The 15,011-nt window shown below is 35.9% G+C and overlaps 1 protein-coding gene and 1 pseudogene across 3 annotated transcripts in view; both read right to left on the bottom strand.

Moving 5' to 3' along the window:
- LOC306663437 (septin-11-like) overlaps window positions 1–9,874 on the bottom strand; it is a 33,457-nt pseudogene extending 23,583 nt beyond the window's left edge. Inside the window, exons 1-2 of the transcript in view lie at window positions 9,056–9,874; window positions 7,061–7,226 (exon numbers count right to left, since the gene is read on the bottom strand). The product of the transcript in view is annotated as a septin-11-like (transcript). The remainder of the gene's footprint in view (window positions 1–7,060; window positions 7,227–9,055) is intronic.
- The window catches only part of TMEM232 (transmembrane protein 232), a 326,537-nt gene that overhangs the window by 104,835 nt on the left and 206,691 nt on the right, over window positions 1–15,011 (bottom strand). The window lies entirely within an intron of this gene.

Here is a 15,011-nt window from a genome sequence, read left to right as displayed (position 1 = left end):
TGGTATGGGGGAAAGATTAGTCAGAAGATACATAATTACAGTTAGGAAGAAATAAATTTCAAAAGATCTGTTATAACAAGGTGACTATTCTTAATGATGACATGTTGTTATTCTTGAAAGCAGTAGGGTGGACTTTGTGTGCTTTCACCTCCAAAATGAAAACTATGTACTATGGTTTGGGTATGACGTTGTCCACTAAAAACTCATGTGTGAGATAATGCAGGAATGTTCAGAGGTGATTGAGTGTGAGATCGTAACCTAATCCGTGGATTAATCCATTTGATTGGATTAAAAATATGAAAGAACTACTGTACTATTTGGTAACTGTAGGCAGGTAGGATGTGAGGAGGAGTAGGTCCCTGAGCATGTGCCTTTGGTATTTATATTGTCTCTGGTTCATCATTTTTTCTCTCTGTTTCCTGTCTGCCATGAACTGAGGAGCTTTCCTCCACCATGTCCTTCTGACATTATGTTCCACCTCATCTCAGGCCCAAACAATAGAATTAGCTGTCCATGATCTTCACATCTGAAACCATGAGCCCAAAATAAACTTTTCTCCTCTGTGTTATTCTTGTCAGGTATTTAGGTCACAGCAACCAAAAAGCGACTAACACACTATGTGAGGTTATACATTGGTTAATTACATAGATTTAACCATTAGACAAAATGCTTAGATAAACATTTCAAAAGGGTCATGTTGCACATGATAAAATTACAATGTTATCTATCATATTAAAATAAATGAATAAATGAACCACAAAAAAATGGTAATAAGTGAAGATAGTGGATACTTTTAATGCCTCAGTTTAAATGAATCCCTTTTTACCAACCTAAGTTAAAGACTCTTGAAATAAGTATGGGAAATTAAGTCAAGAACATTCAAAAGGAAGTGTAAAACAAAGTATCCCAAATCTGGAAGTTTTTACACTCCTTGATATTATAATATCAACTTCATATTAATGCAAGAAGAAAACAGTAATGTCTCTTCTACTCAATAAACTTTTCCCCGAAGTAACATCATTTGACTCAGCATAAGAATTAAAAAGCTGATGATGAAATTGGTTTTTTTTAAAAAACAAATTCATTATCCCCCCTGAACAGAGACTGTGAATTTCTAGATCATATAAATTGCTATGCCCTATCTGGCTCTGAATCTTCCAGTTATTTTCATAAGGGAGTCTTAATATTAAAAAATTGTCATTTTCCCAGTTCCAATTCTGGAAATGACATATCAGTTTAATTTGAATTACTTTCCCAGAGGTGACAATCATGAGTTCTGGATAAAATATAAAAATCAACTTTTAAAGGCACTGGAGAGCAACTGAAAGCAGACAGAAATCGAGTGGGGTTTAACTCTTGGAAAGAATGGGAATGAAACCAGGTGGTACAGTCATTGATGTGATGTTCCTTAGAGAATGCTCCAGTCTTCCCACATGCAGAAAAGCTAATAGTTAGCAGAAAACTTCAGGTCTATTGCTTTAGGTGTCAGAAGAGTTTGGGTTGTTTCAGAGCATCTGGAAATTTACAAGGAAAATCCCAGGAAGTAGAGGACCATAGAAGATGAAGCCAGAATGTCTGTATGTAAACCTCTTTCAAATCCTTGGATGATCTCTGAACTATGGCTATGTGGAAGAAACTCCAGCAAGCAAAAGAAAAAAGTGACTACTGGAAGACTGATTATTTGTGTGTAAATTTAAGCTGTTGATCATTGCAAAAAAAAAAAAAAAAAAAAAAGTACATAATTTGCTCACTCTGAGGAGTTTTGCCCAAAATTGTTATCTGGTCATTAAACTTCAAACAACCATCCCTTTAGAGCAAAGAATATTTTCTAGGACCAAGGAATTTTCTCTAAGACTAAGGACTAAACTAAAGCATAACACCCTGAGAAAGTGAAAACTAAATGTCTACAAGTTCAAGGTGATCAGTTAACAATTAAATTGCTGGCTACAACAAATATCAACTCTTTACAATAAGCTACCAAAATCCAGAATCTCTACAAGTTATTCTATATTATATGAAGGTCTTTATAATAACGAGAGTTTGATATGTTGAAGATACTTATTGTATTACCTTAAACAACCACTAAATAATATAAAATAATTTTGAATTTTTTGTTTGTGTTTTGGTGGTTGTTTTGCTGGTTGTTGTTTTGTTTTGTTTTTGTTTTCTTTTTTGGTACTGGAGATTGAACCCAGGGACACTTATCACTGAGCTATATCCCCAACCCTTTTAATTTTTTAAATTTTGAGATAGGATCCCACTGAGTTGCTGAGGCTGGCCTCAATCTCCAGAAAATAGATGTATTTTACAAAAGGCCAATAGATGACATAAAATGAAATACTAAAACATTTTATTAACATTAAACAAGGAAAGGATGAAAGTAGGGAAGAGAAAGATAAACATAGAAAATAAATAGACAAACAGGTAGGTTTAAATTTACTCATATTAATTTTTACATTAAATATAATAATATATAAAAGACTCTAATTAAGAGGCAAAAAAGTATCTAGCTGGATTTAAAAAGAAAAAACACTGAACAAATGCTGTCTAAAAGAGTATATTTAAGTTATAAAACACAGCTAATGTGAATGGAAAAGCATAGGGAATACACACACATATAATGTATATATATGCATACCTGTATAATATGAAAGATAAGCATTAGAACTGGGATGGAAGTGTACACATCAAACAAAGTAAATTTTCATACAAAGGAGATTTCTGGAAGGAAATGATACTTAATAACACTGAAATGGGATAAATTCCTCAAGAAACATTAAAACCAGAATGTATGTGTACTTAATAGGACAGATTGAATAAACAGAAAGCAAACTCTGACAGAAAAGATATTATGGTCCCTCTGGATTTATATTGGGGGATTTAAAATTCTTCCTTCATTAATAGAACCCCAAATTAGTGAACATAGAAGAAATGTATTATATTCCATCCACTTTGATCTAATTTGGCTTTTAGAACTATATACAACTGTAGAATACATACTCTTGTCATGCATCTTGAACATTCACTAATATAAACAATGCTAGACATCAGAAAGTTCCATTAAATTTTTGAAAAATTGATATTTTATGAAGTATGACATTTGATAACATTGGAATTAAATTTGATATGAATAGAATGATGATCCTAATATTCCCAAATATTGGGAAATTAAAAAGCATACTTCCCAATAACCATGGGTCAAAGATAAATCACAAGGATATTAAAGGAATACTCTGCATTTAGTTAAAATGAAATACAACATTTCAAAACCGTATATAGAGGGAAGTTTAGAGTTTTGACGAAATATTTTAGAAAAAAAATCACAAATTGAAAATCAACTATCAGTCATAACAAATATTCTGGAAATCTAAGGACTAGGCTAAGGTACAATCTATACTTAAAATTGAGGACAGCAGATTCCTTGTCTGTTTAGTGAGATCCATATCATGTGGGATGAAATGGGTCAATTAGGGTCAATTTGTGTTGTGAAAGTGCAAGGATTTGGTTTTCCATCTATACAGAAAAATAGTTCTTATATTGTGCACCAACCAGTTTTCTAAATCCTTATGAACTGATCATAATACAAAATATAAAATGCTTTTTGCAAAGCATTCTTCATCTTTTTTTAGAAATATATATTTTATTTCTGTAATAATTTATTCATGATATCCCGCTAAATGTCTCCATTAAGGAAAAGTGACATTTTTCTCATTGTTTTCAGGGCTCTAGTAAGAAAAATGGTTTAATAATAAGCTGTTCTTTACCTGCTCATGCTGGAACAGAAAAGAAAAATATCAGCCTTTTGTTGTACTAAGCTGCTCCAAATAAAAATGCTAAAGTAACACTGGAGCTAAAAATAAATTATAATCTAATGCATTAACTCATTGAATACAAAATATTGGCATCTAATTCTATTAATTAGCTCTGTTTATAAAGGAATTGCAGAGAAAAGTAGAGTGTAATACTAATTAGTCCTTATTATAATTAATCAGTCTACTTTATCCTTGTGATAATGTTATATAACCCTTAAGAGGGAATTATAATGACATTTTAAGTATAATCAAGGATTAAAACTTTTTGAGTGCCTACATAAAAAATTGCAGGATAATTTCATGAGACAAATTCATTTCAGGGAGGTGTAGCTTTAAGATGAACGCGCAGAGGTGCAACTTTAAAAGGTTCTCATGGTGGTTATAGCTTAAGGAAAGGAGAACGAACTTGAAGACCTCAAATAATCCATATGAATTGGCTATGTCCTTGGAATTTCCACATTAAAAATTAATTCCTTAGGATAATAGCTTATGGGTCCTCAAGAGTCCTCCTTAAAATTTTAAGCAACTATTGAAAGAAAAATCCCTGAAGACATTGTACATGAACATCTCACAAATCTTTGGCTACAGCTAGCAAAGTGTAACAGGTGGTTTGAAAAAAAAAAAAAAAAAGTACCATCAGAGTGGAAAACTAAGTGATTTGCTTTGAGAATCAGGAAGGGAAGTTAAGTTTTGTTGGGTTTTTAATAGAGCTGCATTGAATTATTCTGTGACTCTTAGAATAATCTAAGACCTCAAAGTGTAGAAAACAATATAATACAAAATAAATGTTAGGATTGAAATTATTATCAAAGTAGGAATTTCCTTATTTATTGTAGGAAGTTTTGTGATGATAAGAAAAAGGAATGTCACATAAATGTATGAATGTATCATCATCATTAGGATGGAAAGTATAAAACAAATTAAGAGGGTCTTATTTTTTTCTAAGAGTTTTGGTGGTGTTTGTTTTTTGCTATAAACTTATTTATAATAGAGCACATGCTTGTGTTTGTGTGTGTGTGTGTGTGAATTTTTAAAAACAAATTAAATACATGCAAATACATTAAATGTTATATCCAAAATGAAAAGACCACCTTCAAAAATCCACCTTTTAGGAATTATTGCAATTTAAAAATATCAGTATCCTTTCATAGATGTTCTCTATTTTTCTAATTATTCCAATGAATTGGTCAAATGTTGCCCTCATCAGGCCAGAAATGGTTTACAAATGAATTTTTACATTTGCCAGGTGCTGAAATTATAGCCAAATCACACAGCTGTACTACGTGATACAAACTTATATAGATACAAACTCAAATTCCAATCACTGATTGGGAAGGATAAGTTCTGGCAAAGAAATTTTCACTGACAATTAGTATAAATCAAGACAAGCTTTAAATCTTATGGGGGATAAGCAAGACATCAATTTAGTTCAGACTGCAATCCTTTCTCTTCTAAAGGTAAATTTGCTCTTGCTGCTGCCCTGGTTAAAACAGTGACTCCCCTTTTCTCTTAGAACGAAACTGCAATTCCTCATTTGGGTTTGTGTGGTCTGGTTTAGGAGTCAACCTCACCAGCTTCCACTCTCCCTCACTCACTGCTCTGCAGGCAGGCTGACCATCTTTTCAGTGGCTGCACGTGGTGAGCTCTTTCCTTCTGGGCTTTGCTCTCCTGTTGCCTCTGCCCATACTCTTGCTGGCTCTCCTCCAGCGGGTCTCCACCTATAGTTCTTTCCTGCCTATCTAAAGTAGAATTCTCCTATTGCTTTCAGTCTTACCATCTGGTTAATCTCACATATGGGATTTAAAACAATCTGTAATAAATTTCACTTGCTTACTGATTTATCTGTCATCTCTTTTAGATCATAAACTATGTGAAATTGTTCACCCCCATCTCTACTATATAGGACGGTGCATGACCTATGGTAAAGATTTCAGTTATATTTATTTGACACAAATCCCTTCAACAGGGAGACTGTTCTGTCTCAAATATCAATTTTTTTCTTCCTTCCTGAATCAGGTGGAAAGAGCGAGAGCCCTGAAAAGTGACTAAGCTTTAGAAAAGATCACAGGATCCTCGGATAGATTTAGAGTGGAAATGTGAGTGAAGAGCCAAAGATAATGTCGCTATCTGAGTGAATGGAAGAAGGAATTTTCTATTTACTAAAAAAATAATGAGGTCAGAAGGTTCGAGGGAGAGGGAGAAGAGTTTAATTTTAAATATATTAAACTTAGTTACGTATGTCTACATAGGTTAAAATAAAATGTGGGTGGTTGCATACCTGAGTATAGAATTGGAAGGAAAAAATCAGGCTGCTAAGAAGCCACTAGCGCCAAAATAAAAATGTTTATCATGGTAAACCTTACTAACTGGATTAATTAAATGATTTAATCTATCTTTCATCTAGATTCTTGTTATTTGCATCCAGAGTCTAGTCTACAGAGGTTTGCTTAGATTGAAATTCTTCAGATTAATTTGGTCATATCTTTGTTCCCCTAAAAATTCATTATTCTAATTCTGTAAATCTTAAATTTTTGCTACTAATTGATAGCAAATTCCTCCTTCACCTTGCTTTCTGCTTAAAAAGAAACACCAATCTTGAGTGTTTGCCAAATGACTGAGCATTAAATGGAGCTATAGAACTTTTGTAGAGAAAAAAATGATGCCTTTGACTTTTCTGTACCTAAGGATCTGAACCTTAAAATTATACGAAAACATGGCAGAATTGACCCCTTGCATGTGTCCCTTTTTCTTTTCTCAATGTATTTCTCAGAATTTGTTGGGACTTAAGACAGTTATTGACCTGAATCTATCAGGCAATTTGTAAGTATGGCATAGGACATATGTTTGTAACTATAAATTAAAATAGCTCTCTATGTTTAGGTAAAACAGTCACTTCACACAGTACTATTTTAATCAACTAATGTGTGATTTGGTACTAGTTTTCACTTTGAATATGGACATATTACAATCCTCCATTGAAACTCTCCTTTAAGATGTAGAGTTATGGACCACCAATCAGAAAACATTTAAAAACATGAAGAACATACTTACACATAGCTGCTTGAGCAGAGGAAAGGGGTTCCTCAGAAATTTTAAACACTGGACTTTCCAAAAGATAATGCTGGGGTAGAGGAGGGCAGAGATAAAACCTTGAAGACACTACACAAATTAGCTGCATGAATCATGCTTCTGCAAAGAAACAGATCAATAGGGTGTAGCGGGGATAGGGGTGCAAAATAAGGACTTGCTTCAAGTGGTTATGGAGGCTGATAAGTCCCAAGATCCGCAGTCGGCACGTGGGAGCCACTGTGTAGTTCCAGTTCTCGTCTAAAGGCCTGAGAGCAAGCAGAACTGAACGCTGACCCTGAAAGGTCTCACTGCGAGTACGCAGGCCCAAGACCCAAGATGTCAAGGCTTCAGTTTCAGTTTGAGTTCAGAACTCAGAAAAGATGGAATACGCAGCTCAAGCAGTTAGGCAGAAGTTTCCTCTTACCCATAATAGGGTCAGGTTTTTTTATACTTTTAAAAATTTTTTAAATTTTTAACTTTTAATTTGTTCTTATATATAAGAGTAGAGTGCATTTTGACATATATACATATATAGAGTATAAGTTATTCTAATAAGGATCCCATTCTTATGGTTATACATGACATGGAATCATACTAGTCATGTATCACGTATGAACACAGGAAAGTTACGTCTGAGTCATTCTACTGTCTTTCCTATTCCCATCCTTCCTCCCTTCCCTTCATTCCCCTTTGTCTAATACAGTGGGACTTCTATTCTTCCCCTCCCCACCCTCCCTTGTTGAGGTTAGCGTCCACATATTAGTGAGAACATTCAGGCTTTGGTTTTTTGGTATTGGGCTTATTTCACATAGTATGATATTCTCCAGTTCCATCTGTTTACCCCGCAAACGTGACAATTTCATTATTCTTTAAGGCTGAGTAATATTCCATTGTGTATATATACCACAATTTCTTTCTCCATTCATCTGTTGAAGGACACCTAGGTTGGTTCCACAGTTTAGCTATTGGAATTGAGCCGCTATAAACATTGATGTGGCTGTGTCACTGTAGTATGTTGATTCTAAGTCCTTTGGGTATAAACCTAGGAATGGGATAACTGAGTCAAATGGTGGGTTCCAATCCAGTTTTCTGAGGAATCTCCCATACTACTTTCCAAAGTGGTTACACCAATTTGCAGCTCCACCAATAATGCATGGGTTACATTTTCCCAACATCCTTGCCAACATTTATTGTTATTTGTATTCTTGATGGTTGCCATTCTGACAAGAGTGAGATGGAATTTAAGTGTATTTTTCTTCCTTCTTGTGATGAGTGAAAATTGTATTGCAAGTACCAATGTCCTGGAATTAGTTATAAGATCTGGAATTAGTTATAAGGTCCAGCCCCTCAGCCTGCTGAGAGGAAATGCAGGTGTGCTTAGGAAAGAGTCTTCACTGTAAGAAGATTGTGGGAAGCCCATCGTCCTCAGTGGGAGATTCTTTTAAAATCAGTGATATATGACATGACCCTTGAGATCTTGATCTGAGGGAGGATGAAGGACATGCTGGTCAATGTGAACATGATCATCATTCCTTACACCAGTTGGTCCCAACTTGGCCAGTCTTTGAGTGGGTGGTCAGATACAGTCTCAACCCTACGAGAGACAGTTTGAACAGACCACAAGCTCAAGCCAATACGTTAGCCATTAAAACAAAACATTCACGCAAATGTAAAAGTCATCTATGATGCTTGCCCCCCTTTATGCCTATGTTCAAATCTTTCTTAGTTTGGGGCTGGTGTGAAGAAAAGACAGTTTAGGATTGTGTGATCATGGAGATGAACAATCAAGAAAATGCAAGTTGTTGTCACGGCTATTTAGGGTTTTAGTTTAGCTGCTGAGGTATCAGAAATACAGGTAGCCTTTTACCCCACTTTCCTCATTGAAAGCCACATACAAGAAACAGGCATGCTTCCTGCCACCATTTGGAGCAGGCATGAAAGGCAAATCATTTACTTTCAGAAACAAAGTCCAGCTGCACAGAGCTTTTGTTATTATTCCCTCATTCTATCGTTTTTCACCACCAACAACATTCAGCAAAATGAGTTGAGTTCTTGGCGTTTGGGGAAGGACAAAACAAAATAGAACAAAAGGACACAGATGGCAGAGGTACACTATGACTGCAAGAGTAGGTGAACGCGGGGACGTGCTTGGCTTGCTAGGCTTTATGTGAAGCTTGTGTTTTTCTTATTCTTGTCTTTCAGGGTTTGCTGGGCCTAGGACTGTAGGAGCTGAGCTGCTGCATTCTTCTTCTGGAACTTGTTCACCTCCTCCTCCAGCTCCTCTTTCTTGTCTTACACTTTCTTCTTCTCTTCTTGGTATGTCCGTTTTAGAAAGTCAGACTTCTCGTGATGTTCCTTCTCTGCTTACATTCAGCCTCTTTCTCCGTCACTCTCATGACAAACATCTGTCTCATCTCTTCTTCTTTCTTTGGCAATTCTCCCAGGAATTCATTCCTTTTTGCTTCATATGTCTCCTGAAGACTGAAGGACTTGCTGTCAGGGTCAGTGTTCTTGAACCCCAACTCCTCAAGTTTACAACACTGATACGACTCATAATGGAGGGTGTGTGTCTGTTCCTGCAAGTTCTCCATGGTCACACTTATCAGCATCTCCTGCAGCTTCACAAAAACACAATAGTTTTCATTCTCAACCTGTACCATGCCCCAGGGGTACTTCCTGGCCTTCACCATCTTGTCGCCAATCTCCACCTCTTCAGTGCTGCCAACCACTGCAAACAGGAGGTGCATGCTCATTGTTGCATTAATCTCTGCCACCGTTTCTTCATCTGTAGGGAACTGATATACCTGGATGCTGCTGCTGACTAGTTCACTCACGATCTTACTTCTGAATTTGTGCAATTCATTCTTGGCAATGCTGTCTGCTTTTGCAATTATTAGAATAGTGTTTACCTTATTGTCCAGCTTCTTCATGGTGACCATGTCCAGGGACTTCAGTGAATGACTTACAGGGGCAATAGAGACAAGCATGAACCCTCGTGTCATGATAGTTGAAGAGAGAATGTTTAATCTTCAATTCCTCCTGCAAGTAGGCCTCAAATTAGGCAACGACGTATCCCACTATTGGCTTACAACTGTCATCTTTAGTTATCTGGTCTCCAAATCCCACAGTGTTGACAATGGTTAGCTTGAGCCACACATTGCTTTCCTGAAGCTCACAACTTCTGATCTTTAACTGGATACCTGATTTGTTGTCACTTTCAAATTTGGTGTTGAATAAAGTATCGATTAATGTGGATTTGCCATGCCTGTCTCACCAACACACGGGATGTTGAAACAGAATTCTCGAGAAGTAGACTTTTTGACCAGTTGGTCAGGGAGACTGTCAAATCCAACATGACCAGAAAGGGTCAAGTTCTGAAGCTCTTCATTTTGCCCCTTCCCCTTCAGATACCTCAAAGGTTCAGACAGCAGGTATTTTTAGGGTGTTTACCACATCCATCAAGATGGTTTAAGAGGACTTAGTCAGTAAAAGGCTGGCTCCATTTCTCAGGGCTTTAGGTGAGGCTGAGCATCATAGCAGGAGAGTATTAACAAGTGAAGCAGCTCACATCAAAGTGATCAGGAAGCAAAGCTTTAGTGCAGTTTTAATTTGCATTTTCTAACTTCTAGAGATATTTACCATTTTTTCATATTTTTTTCAATTATTCATATTACTTCTTTGGTGAAGTATTTGTTCAGTGCCTTTGCCTAATTTGTTTCTAAGCTGACATGTTAGAGATTCAGTCCCACTTTTTCTTCTAGTAGGCACAGGGTTCTGGTCTAATACCTAGGTCCTTGATCCACTTTGAGTTTTGTGCAGGGTAAAAGACAGGGGTTCAATTTCATTCTACTACATAGAGATTTCCAGTTTTCTATTGAATGAAGGCCTCCTAAATAAGGAAGGAAATCCTCTCTCCTCAGTACATTAATTAAAATTATAATCTCATCCACCAGCACTCTCCTAGACACATGCATAAAAATATTTGACCAAATACCTAGGCACCCTGTGGCCCAAGCAAGTTGGCACATAAAAATTAGCCACAAAAATATGACTGGTATTTATTTTCACACAAGAATTCCTGAAGATTTTGCTCAAAAAGAAAAACAAAATATGTTAATTCTTATTCCTTAATTCCATTTATCCCCTCAAGACTATCTCCTTTAACTTTTAGAGTACTGTTTTAAGGAATTAGATGCTTCCTATTGGTGTGCCCTAATGAAACTTATACATCTAATTCCTTAAATGTCTTTATCATTGAAATACAGAGAATTAGTTGCACTGAACTGGTTTCACGGTCAATGAACAGCTTGTTTTCTTTCAAGTTACACTAACCACAGTAATCCATGGTTCCAGTTACATAAAAGACTACATGTGCACTGTCTATCAACCTTACAGATAAAAATTGATGTTAAATTGACTTTTTCCCCACTAAGCTTGTATTTTTATTGTTGTTAGTATTTTTGTGCTTGTGTGAGTGTGTTTTTAAAACTATTTTATCTCAGATTGTTGTCTAATTGTTTTTAAAATATACTTGAATTTGAACATATTAATATATTAATGGCCAATTTTACCTATCATCATTTAACTCAATAAAATACAAATGCAAATTTCCAGAGGGAAAAAAGTATTAGAAGCAGTTGTCCACACACTGGAGTGAAAAGATGGCAATTATCCCTGTTGTGACTTACCAAGACAGCCCAATAGGCTCACTCAAGTCCTAAAGGAAGTTTCGGGGGTCTAAATTACCCACTTTGGCTGTCTGCATCAATCAAATTAATTGCTCTCTTTTCCAATTCTCATTCATGCAGTAACATATAGCTACAATTAAAGGTGAAAGATATGGACTAGCTTCTAATAGTGACACTTGCTCACCAACAGAGCATGTGGACAAGAATAATTCCATTTCTGATGATTGGAAACCCCATTGAGTCAGGGTTGAATTAGGTGCACCTCTAACTGTGGGAAAAAAAGAGAAAATGCCTTTTGAGAACTCTTTATTTCCTAACATAGAGCATTCTGTCTTTATATTCTTCCAAAAAAGCAATTATAAATACATATGTGTGTGTATATATAAATATATATAGTCTTTTCCTTTCATATCTTCCAGTCAAATGACTGTTATCTTGGGCTTATCACTATATCACACTCCTGAACATATCTGACCAATGGTAATAAAACTCTGAAATATAGTGCTAACATTACTGCTTTCTGAGTTAGGAGTGGAGAAATTTACAGTGATACTGTTCACCGGGGCTATCTTTCTTTGCTCATGTGTAATATCAATGGATTTCTAGCACCCAGAATTTAGAGATTTTTCACTGTTTTCACAACATGAGGATGATTAATAGAGTAGAACACAGAAGCAAACAAGAGAGGGAAAGGTGCATGTACATTATTTTGCATGACTTTTTTATTCTTTTGATATGCACACACTTGTCACAACCTCTCCTTGCTTTGTATGGCTGTGCCTGTGGTTGATTCTCTGTCCAGCTGTGTTTAGAATTTTGTATGACAGCAAGTGCTGTGTGGTGACTGAAAACAGCTAGAAGGAATACAAAGATCTCAGAAATGCTTCCAAAATAAAGCAGAGAATTTTGCTAGTAAGTTTTGTGAGCCCAGTTGTTCAGGGGCTTCCACTTTTCCTGGCTATCTGCCTTCACCATCACTACTGCGAGATGCTGACAGGCTGACAATAAACCCAGAAAGTCTTCAGCCTGGGTTAATCCAACTCATACTTGATTAGAATGCCCAGAAACCAAGATGCAGAACTCTAATAGAAAGGTACCAGCTGAGGTCTTCAGAGTGGCCTTAACTGCCCCACCCGGGCCCATGGCCGTGTCACCTTGCTGAATCAGCAAGCTCAGGTCTCCCAGCCAGATATAGTTCTGTCAAGGAAGTTGTCAGGCTGCCAAATGGAGTTCACCATTTATGGTCCTTCTTCCTGTATTTTATCTATGGACAGAAGGTGAACATTATTGGAATGTGACCCAGAGACATTTGGATATCATGAAAGTGAAGATGCAACATGTATTTTTTAAATGCATGGCCTTTAGAAAAAGACTCTTAAAATCACTGCTGACTGTATCCCATGCTATTTTTAGCTCAGTTAGAAAAGAAGTTAGTGAAATTATTATATGTGACTTTTCCCCCTATGATTGAGTTAGCACATCTCTCCTTCTTGATATCAGTACGCTAATAGGTGGTTGATTTGTCAGCCAGCTGTGCTTAAAATTCTGTGTGGCAATACTGGTTTGCTTACATAAGTGATTTAGAAAAAATTTGTTGCTTAAGATGGGCTTTTTTCTTCAAATAATTTTATGTAGGGAAACAAAAAAAAACAGAAAGGAAACCACTTGACATTAGCTCTGGTTCAACAAGACTCAGGTTAGTTAACCATTGGGAACAGCCAAGAATTTAGTGACACATTACTTCAGATATGATGGATGCTTAGCAATTACTGATCTTATATTGCATTGACAGATTTGGCACTGAAAGTGGAAGCTGTTCAGAATGATTAATGGATATGACAATTTATTAAAGATAGAAGGCATGATTAGAGTTGGATGTAGATACACCCTTTAAGAAAGGAGATAGGAGATGAATGAAAATATAAACCAAATAAAAAATGAATTTAGAATGTGAAAATTAAACTTTGGGGAAGGAAGACATATCTGGAGCACACATCAAATATATAAAAACAGAAATTCTAGAAATTTGGTATCAACATAGCTTGGGGATACTGAAGGCATGCATGGAACACAACTTTCATACATTCATGGCCTCATCTTCAGTCCTCCTTCTGGTCATTGGCATTCCCCACTGGGGACTATATTCCAGAGCACTTGAAGCCAATTTGGAGGACCTTTGAAATCTGCTCTAAGACCAGATTGCTTATGCAGTCATTGGCATAAACATTTTCACATAAAGTCTGGTTAATGTTTTTGCTGAGTTTCTTTTTCTCAAATAAAAATGGGAGACATGAAGAACTAGGACTAAAAGTACTAGTATGTATTAAGTATGTATTAAATACTAAATATGTATTTCTTGGTTTGTTATGTAAACTGACAGAAGAGATCCAGTGTACCATCACTAATGGCACATGTCACTAGCAAATCCTATCTTTAAAAAAAAATATGAAAGACTAGTAAAAATTTTAAAGAGTTCTATAAGCCAATGAAGTAGTCAGAAAAGTCATTACATTTTGCTTCCAAAGGAGAAACTGCATTTATAAATTTTGGTATTTTGATATGTTCAAATGTTTAGTTAGAGGATAGAAATGTATTTCTGTTGTATCTGTATAAATATATGGATAATATATGCAATACGCTATACAACTGTCCTTCCAAACTAATGGATCTTGTCTAAGAACTTGGAAAGCTTCATGCACTCATTTGGCATCTAATGCCTTAATTTTTTTTAACCCAGGCTGTTACTTTAAAATCTTTGGAAATATACTTCCCATATGGATGACTTCTTTATGTCACCTGCATTCAGTGAACAGAATGTGCTGTTCAGAGATGCTGAAAGAGGAAGAATATCACTACCTTGGCAGATTATTTAGGATAATCTCACTCATCTGTCCTTGAAGTCATCTCCCACATTTAATATTTGTAGAAATCATTATTATATCATAATTTAAGGTTATCACAATCTTCCATATATTTTTCTTAAAGTTTTATAAATGTTCATGGATTTTCTCTTACTCTTTTGGCTATTTCTGAGGTTTGGTAAGTTGTTTGGTATGTTGGTGTCATTCTCCTTTTTCCAGATACTGAATAGTGACATTGCTCAAAATTCTCGTCCTACTTCTCATCTCACTCTGTGCTCTTCATCCAGGTGATATTACTTGTTCCTATAACTTTGATTACCAACTTCATTCAAATGGCTTGCAAGTCACACTTTTTCCTGAACTACAAAAGTGTGAGACTGACTGTCTACTTGACATTTCCTCTCAGAAAACTCAGAAGCACTACTTCATGTTCCACATGTCCAAAACCAAACTACAGTTTTTCCCACTCCAACCACACCTTGTCCTCTTCCATCATTTTCTGTTTCAGTGGATGGCACCACTGTTAGTCTGGTTGCTCAACCTGGAAAAGAAAGAGCCAGCTTGTCATATTCCTCTCCTCA

This window comes from Sciurus vulgaris (assembly GCF_902686455.1).
Source record: "Sciurus vulgaris genome assembly, chromosome: 6".
Lineage (NCBI taxonomy): Eukaryota > Metazoa > Chordata > Mammalia > Rodentia > Sciuridae > Sciurus > Sciurus vulgaris.
This window is presented reverse-complemented; position numbering and strand designations above follow the sequence as displayed.